Source organism: Stylophora pistillata, chromosome 5 (assembly GCF_964205215.1).
Source record: "Stylophora pistillata chromosome 5, jaStyPist1.2, whole genome shotgun sequence".
Lineage (NCBI taxonomy): Eukaryota > Metazoa > Cnidaria > Anthozoa > Scleractinia > Pocilloporidae > Stylophora > Stylophora pistillata.
In genome coordinates this window covers 13,823,652-13,832,923 of record NC_142523.1, presented here as the reverse complement: position 1 = coordinate 13,832,923, position 9,272 = coordinate 13,823,652, and the positions used below count along the sequence as shown (strand labels likewise).

General features: G+C 39.4%; 1 pseudogene; it reads right to left on the bottom strand.

Annotated features, from left to right (window-relative positions):
• Positions 1 to 966: 966 nt before the first annotated feature.
• LOC148730389 (multicopper oxidase 3-like) lies at positions 967 to 8,897 on the bottom strand (annotated as a pseudogene).
• Positions 8,898 to 9,272: the final 375 nt, after the last annotated feature.

The window sequence follows — 9,272 nt, the reverse complement described above, 5'->3', positions numbered from 1 at the left end:
GTTGGTGATTTAAAAGGCGATGAAACAATTAAGCAAAGCCTAAAGATACCATATACATATTGATTGAGAGGGGGGACTCTAAGTAATGACGTACGGACCGAGCGTAGCGAGGTGCGTGCGTTATGAACGAAATTTGAGAAGTTTGTTTTAAAAATAGAACGCAACAGACTGGCATGCGCGGGAAAAGTACAAAAAAGATTCTGCGGTAAAAAAAATTTCGTTCTTTTTTCGAGTCACAAGAAGAAACTCACAATTCATTAAACACGATGACTTATTTTCTCTTTTTTCTTCACTGCCGTCCGTGGTTTTTTGTAACAACACAGGTGACCCAAGCTCTGTCACTGGCTCTTTCACAGTGAATAATTAATGAGTTTGTATAGTGGTTTAGTTGGACTTGCTTTTAAGCTCCATAAATGTAAAAATGTGTGAAATAATCAAAGAAATAAAGTCTTACCTTTATAGAAAGTAGTCTGTGTTGTTCTCCTCATGATTTGAGGCCGTTTTGATGAGATTTCGCTTGACACCCTAAATTACCGTATAAAATACGGGAAGGTCGGAAGCTTCTTTTGACACATGCTCGCCAAAATCGATCGAAAACAACATTTAAATACTTTCGCTCAAGTCAAAACTTGGCAGGACGAAAGCCAAATAGTTTTCTTTAAATTCACCGAAAAAATCCCACAAAAAATGGTTTGTCGAGCAACCAATCCAGGGAGAATTTCAAATTAGCGGCCGTTATGAATTCTTCAAATGCGTGGAAGGAGCATCTTGTGCAGCTGAGAGACCGTTAATACGCGGTCGACCTGGACCCTAGTCAAATCTCTCTCAACGGGTCCTCGCCATAGTCTTCTAACACCAACCTTTCACACGTACTAAGGTAACCGACATTTCTGTTGTTATCGAGTATAACAAGAAAACAGGGAAGTTAAGATGGACAGTATCGACGATCTAGTCAAGGCGATGAGTTTACCCGGGGTACCTGTTTTTTATTTTTTCATATTCACTCGATGGTTCATTGTCATCCGGATCCAAACCGTCGTGCTGTTCGTAGTGCAAAATAACTTCTGCCACATGTCCTAATGACTCGTAGGGTGGCCCACTCCTAGTTTGATTAATTTCCATAGTCTCTGCACGCATCCAGTAGTCTGTAAGATTTAGTTCGTCATTTGCACTGAGTAAAAAGTCATATCTCTCTCCGGGATGTATCATGATGTAATTAATATCTTTTACGGGTTTAATCCAGTAGCCGTCAGTGTTGACCACAGTCAGTTTATGGTCATCAATGGAGCAACTGTAAGAATAAAGCCCTTGGGCTCCAATAAGCCGAAAGCGATGTCTCTCCGAAGCTAACAGAGAATATACTCAGTCTTGTTTTATTGTATTTAACGTCATCATGTCTGCCTTTGCCATTTATGATTCCAGAAAAGTACTGCATAGGCCCAGCCCCTCCATTGTCAAAACTACGTGTACCATTATACCTTTGATCTGCTCGAGTAGGTACTTCGTCATGGGGCTTGTCTGGATAAAATCTCAAGGCTGCTTGGGTCTGTGTGAACAGGTCCAGGGATGCCTCATGTTGCCAGTCTAGAAGCGTTAAGGTGTGTTGATGTGGTTAGTCTTTAAAACTAATTTCTAGTTCAGTTTGGATTTCCTCCAACCTTGTTTTATTTTCTTTGACTATAAGTGCACCATAAAAACCATCTGTTCTTTGAGCGCCACTGTGAGAGTGGTACCAAAACGTTGCAGAAGGCCGAGCGGTGTTATTGTATGTAAAGGTCGATGAGGGTCCTATCTGACATTGAGTCACTTGCCCTACGCCATCCATCCAAGGTGTTCCTTTCTGATGCATCCCATGCCAGTGAATTGAAATACCTTCAGTGGTGAGATTGTTATGAATATGAATAATGACCCTTTGACCTTCATGAACTATTAAGTTAGGTCCAGGAATTTGTCCGTTAACGGCTATTGCTATGCGGTACGTTTTGCCATCTACAAACTGGGGATGAGTGCAATCGGTGCTGTCCTGTGTTGAACATGTTCTGTCATCCTGGAGCGGTGTAAGTGACCCATCGTCTTCAAAATAATAAATCACTCCTTGGGATCCTCGCATCGCTATTCCTGTAGGTTCATCCACTGATAACTTTTGGTAGCTGGTGAAGGTTCGAATTTCGTCAATCTCAAGGTTGAAAATACATACACTTTTATTTTACATGGCATTCACACGTTGGATTTCCGTATTCACAGTAGAGAGTTTCCGTATTCTCAGTTGAGAGTTTCCTCATTTCTGGTATTGTGCCTTCCAAATCCACATACCGGTCTTCCCCAGTCTCGTGAAGGTTCCCTGCCTTGTCTCGTAACTCGTTCAGCCTGTCTAAATAGAAAGAATGAATTGAAATAAGAGAGTTAGCTTTGAAATATTAAATTGGTGGCAGGAAGCTGTAACTATTAGTTGTGCCTCAGGGAATATTCGGTCAGTAATAGGGGCATATCGACTCATATCTCCCACTTTATCTTCTACTTTGGACGGATGTGGAGTGGGAGTGCGTGGAATAGAGGCAGGTCAACAATTTGGAAGTTGAAGAGCTAGATACCTGACTTGGTGTTAACCTAAAGTCGCATCCTACTGGGATCATGCACTTTCATTTTAGTTTGTTGTCCTTCTTAGAACGAACTATTCTCGAGTGACTTGGTTGATGAACCATTTCCGCCTTAAACAAAACATACTAAACAAAGGCATTCATTCGGCGATTAAGTCGCTGATAGGGTTTTTACAAACTGGAGAAGTCATACTGTTATATCGTGACCTTGTTTTGTTATACTTGTGTTACATTGTATTAAGTTACGTCACGGTTGTGTTACGTGTACATGGATGCGCCTGCGCAGAGATAGAACAGGAATAAAAGGATCTTGGAATGTTCATGTTCATTGCGGGTTTGGTTATAATTTCGTCCTTGAGTTTCCTAAGATACAACAATACCATGGTTAATTAAAGAATAGGAACATTTTGAATTTACCACAGCTCCTCTTGAATGAGCTCTTGACGAAAAACTGTAGATTTCAGCATGTCAGTATTTCAAATATGACTGAAATACGTCTGGCCATAGCCAATCACATTTCACATTCGTGTTTTTGAATCATTTGATCCTACTATGATGTATTTTATACCCTGTAGATATATAAAAACGGTTCTCCTAATAAGTAAAAGATACCGACGCAGGCGCGAAATTTTCGTCCAAAACAGAGGTCAACAGATCTTAACTTTAAGGCCCAGTTCAAACGTCGAATTTCACATGTGCCGAGCTTAACTCCTATCTTAGTGGACTGAAATAGTTAAATACGGCATTTGATTCAAACGTCAAATTTAACTCTGTCGCAATTAACTCTGTTCTCTGTCAATATTCCCTAGCGCACTACTTTAAGCCAAGTTCAAACGTTGAATTTCATATGTGCCGAACTTAACTCCTATTTTAGTCAACTAAAATAGTTAAATAAGGCATGTGATTCAAACGTCGAATCTAACTCAGTCGAATTTAACTCTGTTCGCTGTCGATATTTCCAGGTGCACTACTTATTTGCTAAACGAAGACGTCTATTGAGCGTTTGCTTAATTGCTTCACTGATGCTCTTGTTTCGACCACAAATTGCACTCACCCTACGGGCTCATGCAATTTTGTTACACATCATCAGACACATCATCACTGCACATCATCAGACGTGCACATCTTGAAACCAGGTATAGCATGAGTCTAACGGTAAAAAGTTTGAAAGAGCTTGGGCAAAGGATTTTCTTCCCAACATACGAGAAGAGATCCTCAAGGAAGTCGATTCGCTCAAAGCTGGCCTTCAAGACCTCCGAAAACGATTTGAAGAAATTGAAAAGTCCCAAGACTTCATTTCAAAGAAATGCGATACAGTGATATCAACCATTAAGGACGTAAAAGAACACAATGACAGTCTAAAGGGCGATATTAGAGTGATAAAAGAAGACATTGGGAAGCTTGGAAACGATTAACTGAATGTTGAGATCCAGTTGGATGAGCTTGAGCAGTACGCACGGAGAGATTGCCTCGTTATAACTGGTATTCCGATCGTACCAAATGATAACCCAGCGTTGCTGGTAAAAGAATGTCTGAGATTATGGGAGTGAACCTCAGCCCAAACGATATATCGATCGCTCACCGTTTGCCGCCAACGAAGAAAGTGAAAGATCGACTGATCGTAAAATTCACTTGAAGAGAGAAAAGAGACGAAATCTACAGCAACAGGAAAAGATTAAAATCTAAATGGACTAAAGACCTTCCGTCGGTGGTCTGCGAGCCGGAATCTGTGGCTGTAAGTCATAAAGCACTAATTCATGTCAATGAAAGCCTGACGCCGTACAGAAAGCGACTACTGGGAAGAATTTTACAATTCAAGGGTGACCGTAACTACAAGTTTATCTGGACGGCTAACGGTAAAATAATGCTGAAGAAAACGGAGAGCTCGATTACGAAATGTTTTGTGACACGTGAGGAATTCGAAGAATTCCTCGATCAGCTTGATTAACTATAGCTCAATTTAACGACCTCTATAAATGTGTACTATTATGGATCTAGACATGGCTAATCACCAAGAAAACGTAAGTAGTTCTTTACCATTTTATGGGTTAACTGACAGAGAATTTTATGCTATGGTTGGTAGCTGGCCGGATGGGCGCCATGATGATCTTGACTTCCGCGATCTCCTCGCTAATCCAAATAAATTCGATAAATGCGACCCAGATTTAATGTTAAATACTTCTTGCTCAGAATATTATTCAGTCCGTAGTTTTGATAAAATGCTAGTTAAAACAGCCGCCAAATATTTTTCAATTCTTCACTGCAATATCGGAAGTCTGTCTAAAAACCTAAATTTTTTGGAAGAACTTATACTCCATTGATACCAAAGTGGATATTCTTGGAATTACAGAAACCGAATTGGGTGAGAATTCTGTGAGTAATGTAAATATCAACGGCTATAATTTATTTCACACACTCTCCAACAAAGGCGGGTGGAGCCGCTCTGTATATCGCTAATAATCTTAAAGGAGTACCTAGGCCTGATATTAAATTTGATATAAAACTAGTTGAATCATGCTGGGCAGAAATTGATACTGGCAAAGGTAAAAAGAATATTATAATAGGCTGTATCTACAAGCATCCTACTTGTGATCTAGAACAGTTTCGCAACCAACTAAATGATATAATCAAGTCAATTAATTCCAATAGGCATGAAATTTACATCTTTGGAGATATGAATATAAATTTCCTGAAATTTAATGAACACGTCCAAACTGAAGAGTTCTTAGATATGCTCTATGCCAACAACATCTTACCAATCATTACTAAACCTACCAGGCTTACTGATGAATGAATGAATGAACTTTATTTATCGTCGATAACGTGGGAGTAGTCACCCAATCTCCCGAGCCAAGGGCTCATGTATAAAACGCTCGACTAAAGGAAATACAAATTAAATAATAGATAAATATCGATATGAGATATAAAAGTTCATTAAACTATATACAATAAAAATTGATATAAAAGTTAAAAAAAAAAGAAAAAAAAGCTACAAGTTACAACTCTGACATTGACATGCTTTATACTCTACATTTTTTATTAATGATTTGAAATGCTGGACCATAGGAGCTGATTTGGTAGACAATGGCTATTTATTCCACACATGGGCAATAAAGTAAGAAAAAGAATTATGCATAAAACTATTATTATAAGATGGTTGGGAGACGTTTAATCCACTACCTCGTAGGTTGTAGTTGGTAACCCTAGGCTTAAAAAGATTAGATCTAGTTAGGGCCGTGCGTCCTAAAACTTTGGAAAAAGACAGGGAGTGAATGTTCGATACGTCTTTGCTCAAGTGAGGTCATTGAGGCGATAGATAGACAAGCGTCGTAAGTGACTGAGTTCCCTAAATTTAAAATAGATCTTAATGCATAATGATTGGCACGTTCAAGTTTGTTGTTCAATGTTCGCGAAATCCCTAGCAGTAATGGAGAACAGTATTCAAAGTTCGGTAGCACGTAGGCTTTGTATAAAGTGATCATCACATTTGAAGGAACCAATCGCTTTATTTTAGGTAAGACGTTTATTTTAGGGTAAGCTTTTATTTTAGCATAAAATCCACATGAGGCTTATAATTCAGATCCTTGTCCAAGTTTACGCCAAGAATTTTTATAGTAGACTCAATGACAATTATCTGATCCTCCACTGAAAAGCGGTATGTGAACTGAGATTTTCCCAGAGTCATTGCTTGCGTCTTAGCTGCGTTGACTTGAAGATGGTTAGCGGAGAACAATTGTGTTAGTTTTATAACATCATGATTTAGGGTAGATTCAAGCACTACAGGAGACGTGTGGGCTGCGTACTGTGTTGTATCGTCTGCGTATAGACGGAGTGAGGAGGTGCCGACTTTATGATTAACATCATTAACAAAAATAATGAAAAAAAGGGGACCTAGCAAGCTGCCTTGAGGAACTCCACACCGAACTGGTAGCCAATCAGAAGAACTCCCATTGCATTTCACTCTTTGGAAACGGTCAGTGAAATACGACTGAATGAGCCTAATGGCAGACTCTTGACAGCCATACGCTCGTAACTTAGCAAGTAAAAGATTATTGAGTCAAATGCTTTGGATAAATTAATTACAATCAACCCTACATCCTTTTCCGAGTCCAGGGCTAGACGCCAGTCTTCCGTTAGTTTGAGTAAGGCAATACAACAGGAATGACCGCGAAGAAAACCAGACGTATTGTCCGAAAACAGAGGTGAGAAATGACGATACAGCTGATCAAACTTAAGTTTTTCGAAGACCTTAGGGATTGTTGAAAGGACACTGATGGGGCGATAATTGGACTTTGATGTTTCATCCTCTTTCTTATAGACAGGTGTCATATTAGAGAGTTTCCATTGGCTAGGCCACACACTGAAGATGATGCAGCGATTAGATAGCTTTGTAAGAGGCCCAGCAATAACAGGAGCTGAAAGCTTAAGCAATTTGGGTGATAATCCATCTGGGCCAGCAAATTTCCTAATGTTCAAATTAGCAAGTGATGCAGCGAGATACACTGACTGGCTCGAATGAAAAGTCTAGCTTTGGCGCACTATTCTTGATGGCTAAGACACTTGAGTGGTTCATGAAGTCATCCACAGAAAGTTGTAGGAGACACACGTCAATTGAAGGTGTTGTGAAATATTTGTTGAACTGTGCGCTAGGATCAGGAACAAAGGCGCCTCCGTCAATAATATGTGATATTCCAGATAACGAAGAAGATAGGAAGAATCGTGTTTCTGCAATGTACATTCGTCAACACCTAAGATTGATTAAGCTCATCAATTACCCACATTTTGTTCACGCACGTTTTTTACCCTCGCTTCTATATCATGATTGTCTTTTCTCTTTTTCCAATGTTCATCCGGTCGAAACGTATTTCACCCTTTCGAAACTTCAGCCTTTTCAAACGCAGGCTCAGGATCATCTCTCTGAGTCTGGAAGGCAATAGTTTCTCAGCGGAACAGTCATTATTACATCAGGGCAACGAAATGGGACTCCATTGCCCTTACCATGAAAGCTTGGAAAACTCACCTGACAGGACAAAGTTTTGAATCATCACGGGGTCAGGAGAAGAATCAAACCCAAGCCAATTCAGAAGAAATAATAATCATGAAGACATGGACATTTCTTGAAAATAAATTAAAATGTATGGAAAAAAATCGAGTTCGCAGGGAAGCTATCGTTAGTGGCCCCATGCTCGGGTAGTTGGGAAAAGGAATAATCTAAGGAAAGCGAAGCCAGCTCTTCATCAATCAAACCTGTACAAATGAGCCCATTTCCAGTGTATCCCTCTTTGCACGTACATGTGAAAGAGCCATAAGTGCTTACACAGTGCGTACTTACGTCACAGGGCAAGTTATCACCATTGCATTCATCGATATCTGGAAGAGAGCAAAACAAGCTTTAGGTGTTTGATGAAAAACATTTAACTCCTTATCAATAACGGAGTTTTTTCATCAAAGTTTCTTACCAATCTCTGGCAGCTGACCAGATAATACATGTACTAACCTTTTTTTTCGATATGTAAGACCTACTGTCAAAACCATTGTTGCTGGTCTACATGTGTGTGTCTTGTTTCTTTCGTCGTTACTGTCTCTTTCACTGTTTAAAATTCTCACCTTGGCAAGTTTCTCTATCGCCGTTTAATCTAAGTTTACATGAGCACTGATATGAACCCAAATTATTGATACATCTGTGCTCTACGAAACAATTGTGTCTTCCCGATATGCATTCATAAACATTTACACAAAATTTAAGAAGAAAACAATCATAGGTTAAGAACCCTCCTTGATGAGATATTTCGTCCAGATCTACAAAAGTGGCCATATGAATTTTCTTCTTTCATGTTCGCTCATTTGCCTGCTTGCTCTCTTTCCTTCTACCCATCTTTTAAGTCAGAATTATTTTGCCTGTTATCCGAGCTCATCATTTTATCGTGAGAAATTTTCTTTATCACCTGTTTCGCACTGAACTCCTTGATATCCAGCAGGACATAGGCAGCGGTACCCATGGTCACCAAATCCCGCTTGACATGCGGCGTGATTAGCACACGGATCGCTCTAACAAGGATTCTGAAAAGGTGAGAATAAAATGGACCGATGTATAGAATAAATTAATACAAAAAAATGATGAATGGATGAATGAATGAATGAATGAAAGAATAAATAAATAAACAACACTTTATCAGAGTTTTCTTATTCTTAAATTTATCCCCCATGTAAAACTGAATGATGTCAGGTACTTACAAAAATCTCTGTGTATAAAAATCCGCTTTTGTCTTCGAAGGAATCGAAGACTTGTAAGTGAGTCATGTTATTCAGCTCGCATGTGAATGTCCCACCTCCCTGAGGACCGTAGTTGTAAGACACGCAGTTTGGCTCAAGATAGCATCTCAACTCGCAGATATCCTTGTCTTGCACTTGGTCTGTCCTAATAACGTGATTTTTTAAGATCTTGTTTTTTTGTTCCTTCTTTGAATTCAATCACTCGAAAATCATCTGAGGGAGGAAGAAGGAATAAAGCCGCCAATGAGAAATGCAATCTGCTGTGTCCTTCATTTTTCAAAAGCAGAACAGGTGGCAAGCCTTTCTATATTGTAGGCAACTGAGTTATTCGGTCAAATTGCCTTCAACACGAAAGCCTTTTCTAGTCAGTCATTTACCTTCTCACAAAGTTTATTTCTTCGG